The sequence below is a fragment of the Rattus norvegicus genome, chromosome 1, assembly GCF_036323735.1.
Source record: "Rattus norvegicus strain BN/NHsdMcwi chromosome 1, GRCr8, whole genome shotgun sequence".
Taxonomy (NCBI): Eukaryota; Metazoa; Chordata; class Mammalia; order Rodentia; family Muridae; genus Rattus; species Rattus norvegicus.
The window spans coordinates 245438885-245455132 of NC_086019.1; the positions used below are offsets into that span (position 1 = coordinate 245438885).

General features: G+C 44.1%; 1 long non-coding RNA gene across 1 annotated transcript; it reads right to left on the minus strand.

Annotated features, from left to right (window-relative positions):
* Positions 1-7578: 7578 nt before the first annotated feature.
* LOC134483993 (uncharacterized) lies at positions 7579-15193 on the minus strand. Its single transcript, XR_010061254.1, has 2 exons — positions 10086-15193; positions 7579-9732 (listed from the first exon to the last, which is right to left on the minus strand). It is a non-coding gene; the product is annotated as an uncharacterized LOC134483993 (long non-coding RNA).
* Between the last annotated feature and the right edge of the window lie 1055 nt (positions 15194-16248).

The following is a 16248-nucleotide window of genomic DNA, read 5'->3' on the forward strand; positions in this document are numbered from 1 at the left end:
CGAACCCAGGGCCTTGCACTTGCTAGGCAAGCGCTCTACCACTGAGTCAAATCCCCAACCCTAAACCATTGGTATTCTGTTTAGGAAATTTGCCCCAGTGCCCATGTGTGCAAGGCTCTTCCCCCACTTTCTCTATTAGTTTCAGTGTGTCTGGTTTTATGTGGAAGTCCTTGATCCACTTGGACTTTAGCTTTGTACAAGGTGATAAGAAAGGATCCATTTGCATTTTTTTACATGCTGGCCACCAGTTGAACCAGCACCATTTGTTAAAAATGCTATTTTTCCCCCCACTGGATGGTTTTCGCTCCTTTGTCAAAGATCAAGTGACTATAGGTGTGTGGGTCCATTTCTGGCTCTTCAGTTCTATTCCATTGATGTACCTGCCTGTCTCTGTACTAATACCATACAGTTTTTCTTTTTAATCATAATTGCTCTGTAATACAGCTGGAGGTTAGGGATGGTGATTCCTCCAGAAGTTCTTTAATTGTTCAGAATAGTTTTTGCTGTCCTGGGTTTTTTGTTATTCCAAATGAATTTGCAAATTTCTCTTCCTGAAGAATTGACTTGGGATTTTGATGGGGATTTCATTGAATCTGTAGATTGCTTTTGGCAAAATGGCTATTTTTACTATATTAATTCAGCCAATCCATGAGCATGGGAGATCTTTCCATCTTCTGAGGTCTTCTTCAATTTCTTTCTTCAGAGACTTGATGTTCATGTCATACAGATCTGTCACTTGCTTGGTTAGAGTCACACTGAGGTATTTTACTTTATTTGGGACTATTGTGAAGGGTGTCATTTCCCTAATTTCTTTCTCAGCCTGTTTATCCTCTGCATAGAGGAAGGTTACTGATTTGTTTGAGTTAATTTTATATCCAGCCACTTTGCTGAAGTTGTTTATCAGCTGTAGGAGCTCTCTAGTGGAATTTTTGGGACCACCTAAGTATACTATCATATCATCTGCAAATGGTGATATTATGACTTCTTCTTTTCCAATTTGTATCCCTTTGACCTCCTTTTGTTGTCTAATTGCTCTGACTAGGACTTTGAATACTTTATTGAATAGGGAGGGAGAGAGTGGGCAGCCTTGTTTAGTCCCTGATTTTAGTGGGATTGTTTCAAGTTTCTCTTCATCTAGTTTGATGTTGGTTACTAGTTTGCTGTATATGGCTTTTACTATGTTTAGGTATGGGCCTTGAATTTATGATCTCTCCAAGACTTTTACTATGAAGGGGTGTTGAATTTTGTCAAATGCTTTCTCAGCATCTAACGAAATGATCATGTGGGTTTTTTTTTAGTTTGTTTATATAATGGATTATGTTGATGGATTTCTGTTTATTGAACCATCTCTGCATCCCTGGCATGAAGCTTACTTAATCGTGATGGATGATCATTTTGATATGTTCTTGGATTCGGTTTGCAAGAATTTGATTGAGTATTTTTGTGTCGATATTCAAAAGGGAAATTGGTCTGAAGTTCTCTTTCTTTGTTGGGTCTTTGTGTGGTTTGGTATAAGTGTAATTGTGGCTTCATAGAAGGAATTGAGTAGTGTTCCTTTTGTTTCTATTTTGTGGAATAGTTTGTGCAGTATTGGTATTAGATCTTCTATGAAGGTCTGATAGAATTCTGCACTGGGCTTTTTTCTTTTTTGGAGACTTTTGGTGACTGCTTCTATTTCTTTAGGGTTTATGGAACTGGTCCTTGCCATCTGCATTCCTTTCTTTGCAAATTTGTCCATCACTATGCAAACAATGCAGTTAATGATTCCAGGGTCCGAGGGCAGCTGGAGTTTCTCAAGCAGCAACTTGAGTTTCTCTCCTTCCTCTTGCTCATACTATATAGTATGAGAAATCGGCTGCTATGATAGAAAACCACTGAAATTTGGGGATTTGGGGTTTTTAAAGCGCAAATTAACCTATTCGTACTAATAAAACAATCATTATACATATTACATAATTGTGTGTATTAAATGCTTGATAAGTAGTGGGTACTATCTATTATGTATCTACATCACTTGAGGCACATGGATTTTTTTCCCATGGTGATTTCTTCCCTTCGACCACAAGTCTATGGTGCCAAGGTGCGGTGCTACCTTGTCTTTTAGCCCGATCACAATTTTAGTGACGAGCCTCTCTCCAGACCTTGATTTTCTAACCCCATCTCTTTGCAAAACTCTGGGAAGGGTGTAGAGGGGATGTTTCTGTTGACATGATAACAGTTCTGAAGTGAGTCAGAAGCACGAGGCGGTCCAACTGGCAGGGTTCATCACAGCTCCATTTTTGCTTTCCACATTTCTGTACGAAGAGTTGAATTAGTTTGAGAGCTGAGTCCAGGAGCAGCACAATCTGCTCCTCTGGGGAAAACATTTCATAGAAACCGTTCCTGTCGAATTTTCATGCAACTTCCAATTTTTAATTAGAAACGGGGGTTGGGGGGACCAGATGGGTGGTGAGAGGAATTTAAGGTAACTAGAGAGCAAGTGCTTATAGCCTGAGGTTGAAATCAATAATTGTGATTGCTGGTGGCACTTAATCAATATAATTAGAGTAGTTTCAGGGTGTGCTTTCTGGAGGACCTCCGACATCTCCTGCACTTCAAGTTGGTAAGACCTGAAGTTCTTCACAGCAACTCAGTTAATGCCTCTTTGCAGTTTTGTTTTTGAGATATGGTCTTGCTAGGTAGTCCGGGCTGATCTTGAACTCATGATCCTCCATGTGCCTATCCTCCCGAGTGCTAGGATTAAGGATGTGATATTTCTTAGACCTCGCAATTCTTCTGCAAGTCATAATTTATAGTCACAGATGAGGAGACTCCATAAAACCAAGTAATCTGTACAAGGGAGTAAAGGACGGAGCAAAAGCTCATCGACATAGCCAGGTGTCACCGTCTCTCTACTGTCCTTGAGTCTGCTACAGTTAAGGTTTCATTCTTTTGGATTAAACATTTCCTGAGTAATTGATCACCCAAACAAATACCTTATTCTAATCTTAACATACAACCAGAAAATTTCTGGTACTAGTAATTTAGGATCATAGAGGCCAGCACAAGAAATCAAGTACAGAAGCTAATGAGGTTAAAGTACCAGTCCTCTGTTTAAGTGCAAATAGCCTAGGATGGCCCACTATAGGCAACTTCTAATGTCCTGTGGGATCCTCCATCACCTGAGAGGAAACGAATCAATAACGGGCCCAGAATAAGCATCTCAGAATATAAAGAAATGGGAAAAAGGAAGGAAGGAAGGAAGGAAGGAAGGAAGGAAGGAAGGAGGGAGGGAAGGAAGGAAGGACAACATGCAACCTCATGGTTGCTTCAGGGTCGGTCTGATCGTGGAAGATCTAAGATCTCTAGCTAACAGAGTCCGTGGTTCTTACCACTGATGTTTTAAAACTGTTACTGTTGAAATGGGGAAAATCTAGAGTTCACAAGAAAAATAAATCCCAACTTAAGAGGCCTTCTCTTCTCTTAAAGTGTGTCTGAACTCTAGAAATATCAGAGTTCTCTGTGTGCTTTTTAAAAGGTCAATGGTCTGACCTTTATGCAAACACGAATGGGTATGTGTCAAGGATTTACTTGGTTTACTAGTGTGGTTCAGAGGAGAGGTGACGGCACCTGCATCATGCGGGAGCTAGAGAACAAACATCCTAACGGCAGCTCTCTAAGACCGGTTAATTCATATGTGAGCAAAGCCAAAGCCTCAGCTTTTAACCTTTCAAATTCATTCACATCTGTTCTGGACTCGGGGCTGTACGCCAAGGTATGGCCTCTGGTCCTGAGCCTTTGATTATGTGATACAAACAACAATGTAAAGGAAGAGAGATTTACTTTGGTTTCTGATTTCAGACTTTCCAGTCTACGGTGCTGGTTGTGTTACAGCTGGGCCTGTGGGAAGGCAGTGTTCACTATGAAGAGCGTGAAAGAGGGGGGCCATTGAGCTGATTAACAGCTTCAAGGAAGAAGAAAGAGCAACGGAAGGGACAAGAGAAGATCTTCCTCTTCCTTCCTTCCTTCCTTCTTCCTCTTTTCTTTCTTTCCTTTAAAAAGATTTAGTTTTTAATTTTATGTGTGAACATATGTTTGCTTGTGTCCATTGTGGCTTTCTGGAGAACTAAGAATGCTGATGGCAAGAAGCAGAGAGGGGATAAAAAAGTAGCCCCTGAGCAGGCTAACTCAAAGTCCTGGAGCTGCAGGATGCAAGACAGGGGTGTGGGCACTGGCTTGTGACTTGACAAAGGCCAGGACAAGGTGTGGCAAGTTGAAAGAGTGGCACTTTTTGTTTCCTCCTGTAGTTCGTGCCGTTGATAACTCCTACCGAGGATATCGGTCTTTATTCTACCCAAAAACCCTTGCTAGGAATAGTGTCACCTTCATCCTTAGGGGGACTTTTAAAAAAGGGAAAAAATGGACTTAATGGAAAATGGCCAGACCTTGCAAGGTTGCTCAACTGGTAACACTGCTTACCACCAAACCTGGTGACCTTAGTTCCATCCCTGGGACCCAGAAGGTAGAAAGAAAGAACTGACTCCTCCCACATACACTGTGACATGTGGACACACATCAACAGACAAGTAAATGAATATATGCTCTTAGAAAGACAAGAAATGACCAATTATATCTCCTTGGGTTCAAATCTTATTTCTGCCTTGCTAGGTTTGTGAATGGTTGATCCCACGACTTTCTTTACTGAGAAGATGGGCACACGCTCAGTGCACACCTCTGAGGGCTGCTGTGAGGAGTGAGGGATGGAGTGTGGTACATTCTAAGGCTCTTAGCGCAGTGCTCAGTGGGAGAGGCAGTGAGTGTGGTGCCTTCTTCTTGTCCACTGTCCTTATTTGTCATTCTCCTCCTCATCTCTGATGTCCTGAAACCCTTCACAACTTCTTTCTGAGGACTGGAAGGTAAAGCAAGAAGGGTTGTTCCTACTCTTTCTGAAGCAAAATGGCCAAGAGGGGAGCTGTCCACTGCTACATCAGCTGATGTATGCTACAGCTAATAGGAGGAGGAAAGCTAAGCCCTGGGGATAGCCCATGGGACAGACTAAGACAGTTATAGAGACTTAAGCATAAACTTAACCAACAAATTAGTCGGAAAATCTGTGGGGCTGTTGCTGCCCCCTAGACTGGCCTGGCCCTTCCCCATACTCTGCATCAGGATTGTGTGAGGCTTGAGGACAGGAACTCTGCAGGTCTCCTTTTAGATGAATGTCTAGTGTCATGCTGTGTTTCACATGGAGGACATATACTTGTTGAAAGAAGTGATGGAGGAATAGTGTGTTCACAGTTAAAAAAAAAGATTAAGGGGTTGGGGATTTAGCTCAGTGGTAGAGCGCTTACCTAGGAAGCACAAGGCCCTGGGTTCGGTCCCCAGCTCCGAAAAAAAGAACTAAAAAAAAAAAAAAAAAAAAAAAAAAAAAAGATTAAGCAGATTCAGTGTTGTGTGGGTAATCTAGGTAATGTAATATATCAGTGAACCTTGGACAATGTACAAGCCAACCACTCACTCGAGGCCTGTGCTATCACTAATGACACTTAGAAGAGTCACAAAAAGAGCTGCGTTCTTTGTGATCGTTTAAATACTTAAAGTTTGGGCTCTTTTGTTAAGCTAATTCTTCTTATATCTGACTCAACTTCTGAAAAGAGACCTGAGCTATGCCTCTGGATTGCTCTGAGACTCACCCTGTTCTGCAACGAGAGTCCCAGGAACACAGGCCCAGGGCTCAGTGGGCACTGTCTTCACTTAGTCTTATCCACAAAGCTGAGAATCAATGGAGGAGCTGGTCTTGATCTGGGTTATAGATAATCATATCCGTTCTCCAGCTCTGAAGGCCTGTTTTTCTCTCTCATCCTTTCCTTCCAAGATCCTTCTGACAGATTCAGGAGGAGGCTCTTATATTCGGTGAGGAGACATTGGATAACAGGAGGCAGGTCATGAGCAAGGTCTTGTAAAAATCATTTCTTTGCTGTGGCAATCCCAGGGAAGCACACATTAAATCCCTTCCATCAGTGAAGAAACTGAGAATGCAAAATCATAAAGACTTGACCAAATGGCTAGCTTATAACTAGAAAAACCAAGACCTGAGTCACAGCCCCCCCCCAAGTAGGTGTGTCACATTGACTTAAGAAGACCTAAGACGTCCCTCAGGTGTCCCCAGAACCTTGAGAGCCAGTAGGTGTCACCCGAGAGCCTCCAGAGACAGGAGCTTAGAGCTAACATAGATAAGAGCTGTCCTAGATTTATTTCACAGGCTCCAGAAAGGAGAAAATCACACAATGGACAGTTTGGAAACAGACAGAAGGCAGAATACAAAATATCTGTTCTTCTGACTATCACTGTGGTTCCCCAGGTTTCTGGTCCCTCATCTGTACTATGTCCAAAGCTGGCGAAATAGCAGTCAAGTTAACACATGAGAAGCACTAGGCCTGAAGGAGACTTTCCCCCTCTCCTTGCCTCCATTGCTCAGAGCAGTGGGGCCCTGTGAGACCCCGGTGAAAGTGTGGCTCAGAAACTGTTAGAGCCCACCCTTGCCTGGACCCACAGGGCAATCCTATGGTCATAACGGGTTCTCTCATCCCCGTGCTATTTTCTCGGGTCAAATTCTTTGCTTCTTGGGTCACCATTCCTACGGAAACTAAGGGGAGTGACAGAGGCAACAAGTCACTGGAGCAATAGAACACACTTAGTTCTTCCAGAATGAGAGCACAAAGCGAAACAAAGGGAAACAGAACCCCTTCCAAAGGGGAAGAAAAAAACAAAAGCCTAAAATCCGACAACACACAAGTCCAAATTTCTGAAGCTTTCACAGTCTAGCTGTGAGGTTTTCCACTTAACATCACAATCTTAAACCAAAGAACAAGCGTGACAATTTAATAAAAGGGAAATTCAAAAGAACAGTTAACACTTTCCCTTGACTGCAGGGAACTGTCTTCAGACTAGCATCAACAGAAGGAAGATGAGCCCACATGCTTTCCATTCCATAGTTCACTGACTCAGCCTCGCTCTGAGGCAGCAGCTCTGAGAGCCACTGCTATTCCATAATGCTACCCCAAAGTATATTTTAGCTAAGTTAATTTTACTCTGCCCATGGTATAGAATTAACCTTACTTTATTTCCCAAGCAACATTGTTTTGTAGAATAGACTTCTGTCTCAGGGAAGTTCATGGACAGATTGGATAAAAATATTCATACATATTTCTGGAAAAAACACTAAAAATTAAGATCATACTTTGTTATCTGAGATCACTTAGTCCCGTTTATTTCTTATTTAGTGTTGTTTACTATAGTTGTTTGGACAGGCTTTTCACGTACCCGAAGCTGGACTAACTAGAAATTGCTATGTAGCTCATGCTGGTTACAAACCCATAATCCTCCTGCTTCCCACAGCCAGATTATAGGTGTGGATCCCCTTGTATGGGTTATTATAATTATTACTGCATATAACTTGTGTATGTTAAGGGTTCCACTGTGGTATTTCTATACATGGGTATGACCTGTTCTGTTTATTTTTGGTTTAAACTTATGCATCTTTGTTAAAGGAAGTACACATGTTGACCATTCACAAAGTGAAAACACTTCCAGACCTAGGGCTTTTTAAATATTTATTTGTTTATTTTATTTAGTGTATATGAGTATACTGTAGCTGTCTTCAAACACACCACAAGAGGGCATCAAATCCCATTACAGATGGTTGTGAGCGACCATGTGGTTGCTGGGAATTGAACTCAGGACCTCTGGAAGAGTAGTCAGTGCTCTTAACCGCTGAGCCATCTCTACAGCCCCTAGACCTTGTCTTTTGAGCACAGTGTTTTTTTCTAGAGAGAGAATTTAGGGAGTCAAAGGATATTAACTCTGTAGAGATGGGGATGGTGAAGCCTAATAAAAGGATGTCTTGGCTAAGAGCACAGGGCCATGCCTCCTTTCTTATCAGAACTGCCCATTTGTTTCAGATTCTATACTGGCAGTATGTAGGTTCCTTGAATTAATGGATACGTTATTGATAAATGTTTAGAAAACTGCACCAAAAGATTCACTATGTTTTCAACCATGCAATCCTCTTTGGTTCCTTCTTGGCCAGAGATCTAAGTACATTTGGGACAGGATAATTCTTCATTGTGTATGAAGGACCCAAGATTTGTAGCCTTTGAACATTTTTCATCCAGCACATGCAAATGAAATTTTCTAGCTAGGTTGATGGCAGAACTCCCCACAGTCATTTCCAAGGACTTCCTAGAAAGGCATGAGTGTTCTGAATTAATATCCACACACAGGATGAGAATTCTAGAGCCAAAATAAAATGAGAAGTCCTCATGTGTCTCCACAGCCTCTGCTTCCACAGCCTTCTATAACATCCCCCTTGCTAAATAAGGACTCATTCTGTCCTGAGCATTCCTTGAGCATCCAAGAATATCCATAAATAATGTTCATCTATTCACTAGCTGCAGGCCCATAGCACCAAGCGAAGCAAAACAAAACGCTCAAGAAAAAGAAAAAAAAACAGGAAGGCAACTAGACCTAGTGTTTTCAGATGTCTAGAACACGCAAGCAGCTTCTACTCATTACTTTTCAGTGTGCCAAAACCTGTTCGACACTGCCCTTGCCTTTTCAATAATTGCTTCCTAGTTGGGTTGCTGGCAGGGAAAGTTTATAAGGAGAGCATCATTAGAGATAACGTAGCCCAAGAATTTCCTTGGAAAACCAGAGCAAAGGCATTAAGAGTTGTACCCAAGGTTGCACAGGTCGCAGGTTCGTGGGCAGAAACCAACCGTGGTCCATCACCTTTCCATTCTGTCTCAGAGACAATCCTCCCACAGGCCAGCCCTTCCAACCCAGTCCTGTCGATGCAGCTAGAGCAGTGTTTGAGCCCAATACTCACCATCTCGTGGAAGCCCCATACTCGCACAACTTCCTCCATGTAGACGGGGGTGAGATCACCTTTCCTCAGCTTTATTCCAGGAAACCACTGCGGTGCATGGAGACCTGTGGAGATGGAGAGATTATTAAACTCATAGAATCTAAGGTTATGATTCTAAGCTACTTAACCTTGCTGAACCTCAGTTTCCTGACTTAAAACTGGAGGGCCAAATCTATGGTATAATGACTAAGTGGGATATTTTATTCTAAAGCATATAGAACAGTTCTTGGAACAAGATAAAGCAACAATATAGGTTAATCATCATCGCCGCCATCACCACCACCACCATCATCACCATCACACTATTTATCATCACCATGATCAATCAACAACACTGTTTTCCTTCTCTGAGAAACAATTGAATCAGGCGAAAAAGTGGTTCAATTTCTGCTGCCAACGTGAGTCAGGAGTGGCTCTTCCCTTATTAAGCCGGAGCCCCCATTCACTTTCAGCTCAGCCTCGAAACATGAAATGTATAACGTCAGCCATGGAGACCAGTGGTACAATGAAGTGAAATGTGATTTAATTTTTTTAACAGTAAATAAAAACTCAAGCTCATACCTCTAAGTCAACATTTCTTTTCCTCAAACAGTTTTGCCTCCTTTCCCTGGCTAGCGACCACTCCCTTAAGGGAACAGAGAAGTAAGTTGTGTGCCCTCCCTTCAAAGAAGCCTTTTTAAGCCATCAGACCTGCTCCCTTTCTTCTCACTTGACTGCAGTCTCCACTCTGCTTCCTTCTTGTCCTTTTGTTGGAGACCATCACTCCTGCTGGAGTTGTCGTTAAGCCTCCATATTGTTTATAGTTCTTTTATGTCCCAATCAGCTTTCTATTGAAGAATAGGTAGAAGATAGGAGTTAAGTATGTCTTCTCTCCTGGACTCCAATGTTTTGGCATCTAGGCCCAGGCTGAGCTGGAGGGACTGCCTTTCTCTAGCTAATTTCCAGAGATAGCAATTGACTTACCAAGGAGGAAGATTTTATACACACACACACACACACACACACACACACACACAGAGAGAGAGAGAGAGAGAGAGAGAGAGAGAGAGAGAGAGATCAATGCAGACTCCCTTCCCTACCAAGCACTGCTCTATCAGGCTCCCAGACCCCAGTCCCCATATCCTGATCACATCAGCCAAGAACCAAAAACCCAGGAATAGCCTTCCTTCGTCTGCCTCACCTATTTCTTCAGAAGAGGCTGTTTCTCCTTGTTCAACATGTCTGCCTCTTGGCCAACCCTGACACTTCCCTAGGTATCAGAGAGGTGTGCTTCTGCAGGATCCCTTAGAGTTCATTGGAGGATTCCCTCAAAAGTTCCAGTGGGTAGACTTTAAAAATCAAAACAAAACAAAAAGCAAGTTATAGCTTAGCATGATAGCACACCTATAAGCCAAGCACTTGAGAGGTAGAGGTAAGTAGATCTCTGTGAGTTCAAGGCCAGCTGTGAGTACCAGGACAGCCAGAGATAAATAGTGAGACCCTGTCTCAAAACAACAACAACTAAATTATAACCTCTCTGTGACATAGGTATTATGAGCTTTCAGATTTTCTCGTGTGATTCCAAAGTTTAGCTAAGTTTGAGACCCGTGTTGAGTTTCCACAGTGCATATTTTGAAGCTTGCAGATCTTCATTGTGCTAAATCTCTCATGTCTTCTTTTGGACACTGGAAATGCAAAAGGTATTTTAACCTAGAAACTCACCCCACCCACAACTACATTCATGCAATTGCACAGGCATTCCATAGAGAGGTTGAATTTTGTCATTGAAAAATGACTTTATACAAGGCCGTGAGGGAGTTTTTGGTGAAGAAGGAGTTAAGGGGAATAGCTCTCTCAGATGCATGCTGGGAATTGTAGTTCAATAGCAATGCCTTAAGGCTCTGGTACTGTTGGCGTCCAAAGCAACACACAGTATATCCAGTTCCCTGTGGCTCATCAGAGAGGCAGCTAACTCTGTGGATGCCAGTCAGAAGTCTCAGGTTAGAGCCCAGAACCAGTCTCACTAGCTAGGGTGGCCCTGAACCAAGCTTCTTCTGACTGTACTTCCTTTTCTGTGACTAAAGGGGGAAGAATAATAGTCCTTTCTAGAAGTGGTAGGGGTGGGGATAATAGCAACACCTAGCACAGGGGACTGCTGTGACTTAGTACATGGAATCTGCATTAGGATGTCAGCTGGCATCGGACAGGCATTATATAAGCATCTGATTTTGTTTTTTATTCCTCCGAGCCAAAGCTTTGTTCTCTTGGGTCAGAAGAGGTAAAACCCCACCGATTCTCTCTTTGGAGGAGCACGGTCTACTTGTCCTTTGAGAAATGTTCCATAGCTGTTTGTGCAAACAGTCTTCTCACCATTTCTCTGGAAAACAGTGCAGCTGGGTGTGGTGGGATAGGGCCGGGGAAACAGCAACAGTTAGCTAGCAGATCCAGGTGCCATGGTATGTGCCCCTCCGGTTCGCCTGCCCAGTGCCCATTCCTCTGCCTCCAGAAGCAGCAGCAAGCTTTCCTTCAGAAACCAGCCCTCTCCCATCCCCCGCCTCTGTGGGAATGCCAGCCAAGACGCTTGTGATCGCAGCTGATGGATGATGGGCACCTGGCACCAGCAGCTTAGCCCTCGGTCTCTCACCTTTGAGGAGATACATAAGGATAAGAGAAGGCCACCAAGGTCCCCAAGCTCTCACAAGTTTCTCTATCTTAAAACCTGCTTGGCCAGCCCTTTCTTGGATTCATGAGGCTATCACCATGGAAACAGGTTCCTGTATGCTTAGGTTGGCAGAGGTGGAACAGAGTCTCTCACTTGCTACCAAAGAGTCCTAAATGATACTACTCATAAATCCTCATAGAGAGCTGGCCCTCCTCCGGCTGCCTTTACCACTTCCTATGCAATTCTGACAGAACCGTCAGTCATTGAATACCTCCATCAAGCACACACACACACACACACACACACACACACACACACACACACACACACACAGAGAGAGAGAGAGAGACAGAGACAGAGACAGAGACAGAGACAGAGAGAGACAGAGAGATGCACAGACACATACAGAGACACACACAGACACATACACATACAGACACACACACACACAGACACATGCGCATCATAATTTATCCTAATGTTAATAATGCAAACATGGTATTATTTTGACCTTATCAATGTAGAAAGTGAGACACAGAGAGGCCAAGCAATGCGTTCAAGGCCACGGAGCAAGTAGGAACGATATTCCAGCAGGCCCAATGTCTGCCGTCCATCAGCAAGTGAAGGTTACTGGATCATTTCTCTGCTGCTTCACAGATCCTGGGTGTGGTCAAAGATCCTTAGCCTATTCTGATCTGGTGTGTTGGGGGTTTTATCTCCTTCTCTCCCCTTCCTCTTCACTTCAGTCTTTCTTTTCTTCAGCTGTAAGTCACTTTATAAGAAACACAATTTCTGTCAGCACAATGGACTCAAGCACGCACACATACTGAATGGAGTCAAAAAGCTCACAGTGGCAACAGTTACCCTTACGAGAGCAACTCATTGCAATTCAGAATCATGAACTTTCAAAATCTGCTCGTACCCACAAGACTGATTTCCTAGCTAACTGCTTCTCCTGATTCTCAGCTTCAAAACCCCCGATCTACTCAGAAAGCTGTTTTAAAACGACACTGGTTTGCTTGCCCGGGTGTTTGCAGAAGGGGGTGGGGCCAGGCCCGTTCTTTAGGGTTCCTAATGATTTGTTTACCGCAGTTAATGTGGGGTTTCCTAGGCCACGCCAGGCTGAAGGGAAAATTGGGCTCGTACCCACAGCACAGGCTGTTCCTCTCTCCTCTGCTTTCATCCGCCCTTCTAGATCGCCAGCGCACTCCTGGGACCCACTTCGGCAGCTCTGAGCGTGGCCAGTTCCTCCAATGGCTGCAGAGCTTGGCCCACCAAGGTTGAGCCTCTGCTAAAGCAAAGCATCAGTGACTCTGGTGACTCTCAGCCTTGGCCCTGGATAAAGGTGTCATCTGCCTCATATCACTGCAAAAGCCCGGTACCTCCTCTGTGTGCAATTGTCATGGTATATACCACATGCTCACACCATGGTGATGGCTCTAACTAGAGGAGACCACCACCTTGGTACCGGGGTCTCAAAACAGAGTCCTCTTACCCTCTTCGGCTCACACATGCTCAAGGGCTGTGGGTTAAGAAGAACATTCACCCTCTCTCTTGGAAACCTCTTTTTCAAACTCTGGACCACGTCTAGGTCAACCCTAGGTGTGGAAGTTCTCACCAGACTGGTGGGGTTGTTTTGTTTTGTTTTTGGTTCATTTGGTTCGTTTTAGTTCCTTCATGTGGTTAAACTCTATACCATCAGCACCTGCCATCTTAAGAGAAGTGGCAGCTTCCTAGAGTGACCACAGATATCAACTGACTTGGTATTTATGTGAAAACGTTGCTTACCAAGTCCTGGGAGCCACATGGTCTAAAGTCCTCTTATTTCGGTGACGATGGTGATGGTGATGATGGTGATGGTGATGATGATGATGATGATGGATGGATGGATGGATGGATGGATGGATGGATATTTCTTAAGTATCAGATTCACACCAAGCATTTAGTTTGGTGACCTTTAGTATTCTCAGCAACTCTATGTGCAATGTCCCAACAAGGAAAAAAAACAACAACAACTGTGACTTAAGAAGTTAAGTAGGCCCATGGTCACACTGCTGGCAAGGTACGGAGCCAGCCTTGGATCCTTCTCTGTTGCTCCTCTGCGGCTCAGACTAGGCTCGGAGCCTGTTTCAGCCGGGCCTTCCAGCTAGCTCCCCTGGGTCTCCTGCCAACTCTGCTTTCATTTTTTCTAGGCTCTTCTCCCAAAGGCCACCAGAGTCCACAGGTAGGTTGCCAACTTTATCTCAGGACCTCCAAGTTGTGGAAACTTCTAGCCCTGCAGTCTCCATTTCTTATATCTGCTCCACACTCCCCCCCCCCCCGGGGGGAAGCTTCCCGAGAGAGCAGGATGAGAGGCATCATCAGGGGGATGGCCGGTGGTCTGTCCTCTCTCAAGATTTTCCAAGCCCTTCCTCAGAGTCCTTTCTACGGCTTCTTCCAGAAAGGCTGTCGGCATCCTGCATGGCATGGTTTAAACTGTGCCTGATCTTGGTGGGCGTTTTAATTGAGTAAGGAATTCAAGTCTGGGCTCTAAATGCCATAGAAAAAGAAAAAGTTACTGTCTTTTCAAAATGCCCATTGTAGCTTGTCCTTAGTGCCCCTCACCCCTCAAGGGTCCTTTCTCCATTCGAACTGACAAACTGAGCTGAGCAACTGCAAGTGAATGGTAGGGACATAGTTTCTTACCGTCGCATAGTATCCTCCTGGATTTACCACATCAAAAAAAATAATAAAAATAAAAAAATAAAAAAAAAGACTGCTTGGCCTTCTGGGAGCCCAAAGGCTTATCAATCTTGGTAACTGGTTGTATTTGAGAGCCAATCCTAGGGAGGGGGTATCCTCTTTGACCACACCGATTGTTTGAATCACATGTTTTCCATTGTTTTGTGCCATGCAGGGTAGCGACTCTGTCAATAGGCATCTGTACGGGGGCTTTGGACCTCAGTTTCCCCATCAAGATGTAACATGCAGGGATTGGATTCAAGATCTAGGGTCGCTGAGGATGTTCATGGTTGTAAAATTTATTAGAAATCAAAGAATTAAGAGAGTGACAATTTGAATAAAATAACTGTATAAAATACCCATAGTGTAACCACCTTACATGTAGAGAGATCCCATCCTGCACTTGAAGAAGGATGCAATTTTTAAAAGATTCAACTTGTGGCCAACTCTGAAGTGACACATTACTATTTAGCTGAGGCTTGCCCACAGGTCTGGTTTTCTAAGAACAGTCTCTTTCGCCCTTCTCCAAACAGTCCACGGTGAAGCTGTAACACAGTCCATTTTAAAGTCAGGACTTCTCTAAGACCGTCTTTTTTGATACATGCGCCAGAAAAACAAAACAAAACAAAACAAAACAAAACAAAAACATTTCTGCTTAAAGCTACGTAAGCATCCTACGTCTCTTCAGAGCACCCCGGGTTTGCCCATCCTGTTCCCTCCTCCCTCATTCACTGTTTCTTCATGGAAGTGTGCCCTGACTTCTTTGACCGAAGCAAGTCCCTTTATTACAACACTATGGGGGCAATTTGGGGTTCATTAGGTAACTACATGATTACTGTGAATAGACCACGCATTGCCCTGTGTGCTCCTTGTACACGGTGAATGCCGGCCCTGGTTTTGCAGAAGTTTCTACTTCCATGGAGCTTTTAATCCTCTGAAATCACCACCACCACCACCACCACCACCACCACCACCACCACCACCACCACCACCATCATCATCATCCCAGCAATCAAATAAGACGGTGAACGTGACTATCACCGCCCTCCTCTCACAAAGCTGTTAGATCTAAATGAGCACTTGAGTCAGGAGTCCTAACACCTACCTGTAATCCCACAACTTTAGAGGCTGAGGCAGAAAGAACGAAACCATCACAAGCTACATAGACAGACAGCAAGGATCTCCTAAAGCCAACAAGCAAAAGAGTTACTTGAAGTTGGCGTAGGGTCAGCTACAAGGCGGAAGAGAATGGCACATACAGACCTCTGATGAGGGTGCACTTGAACAATCCGTCTCATATATTCAATTTTAAAAATCAAGAGAAGGGAGGACCTGGTCTGACTTACCGGAGTGGCTGTGCCACTGTGAGGGATGGCTGCCATCGGCATGGTCAAAGGACATTGTCTTTTACTGTCCTAAGGATATTTTCACCCTCTTAGACTGGACAACCCCACGGCAAGGTCAAGCTCTCTTGATTTTGTCCTTAAACAAACTTCCTTTTCCAAGGGAGTGTCTTCTCTCCTATGATCTATGCCAATAAGAGCCTGTGATTTTTATTTGACTCCCAAAGTCATCTTAAGACCATCTGCCATATCGTCCCCTTTCTACACGCAGGATAGTTCCCTTGTTCTGCAAAAACCGCTCGCTCGCTCGTTTCCAGATGACCTGGGATCTCAAAGCGGGGTCTCTAGCTTACTCTAACACTTCCCCACTTTATCAACAGCCTGCTGGGTGAGCCAGGCCCAGTTTCAAAGCCCCAGGAAGCTGGAATTGGCTGCCTCCTGCTGGCAGGGAGTTCGTTCCAGCCTTTCCGAAGGAACTCTGCCAAAGAGGGGAGAACAAGAAGGGAGGAGACAGGATTATACCAGAGATGCTTACAATTCTGCCGCCACCCTCACCGTGGAGGGAGGAGCGGGCCGTGCGAGGTGGTGGGGGATTATGAAAATCAATAATTCATAATAGTTGATAAGTATCGGGCAAG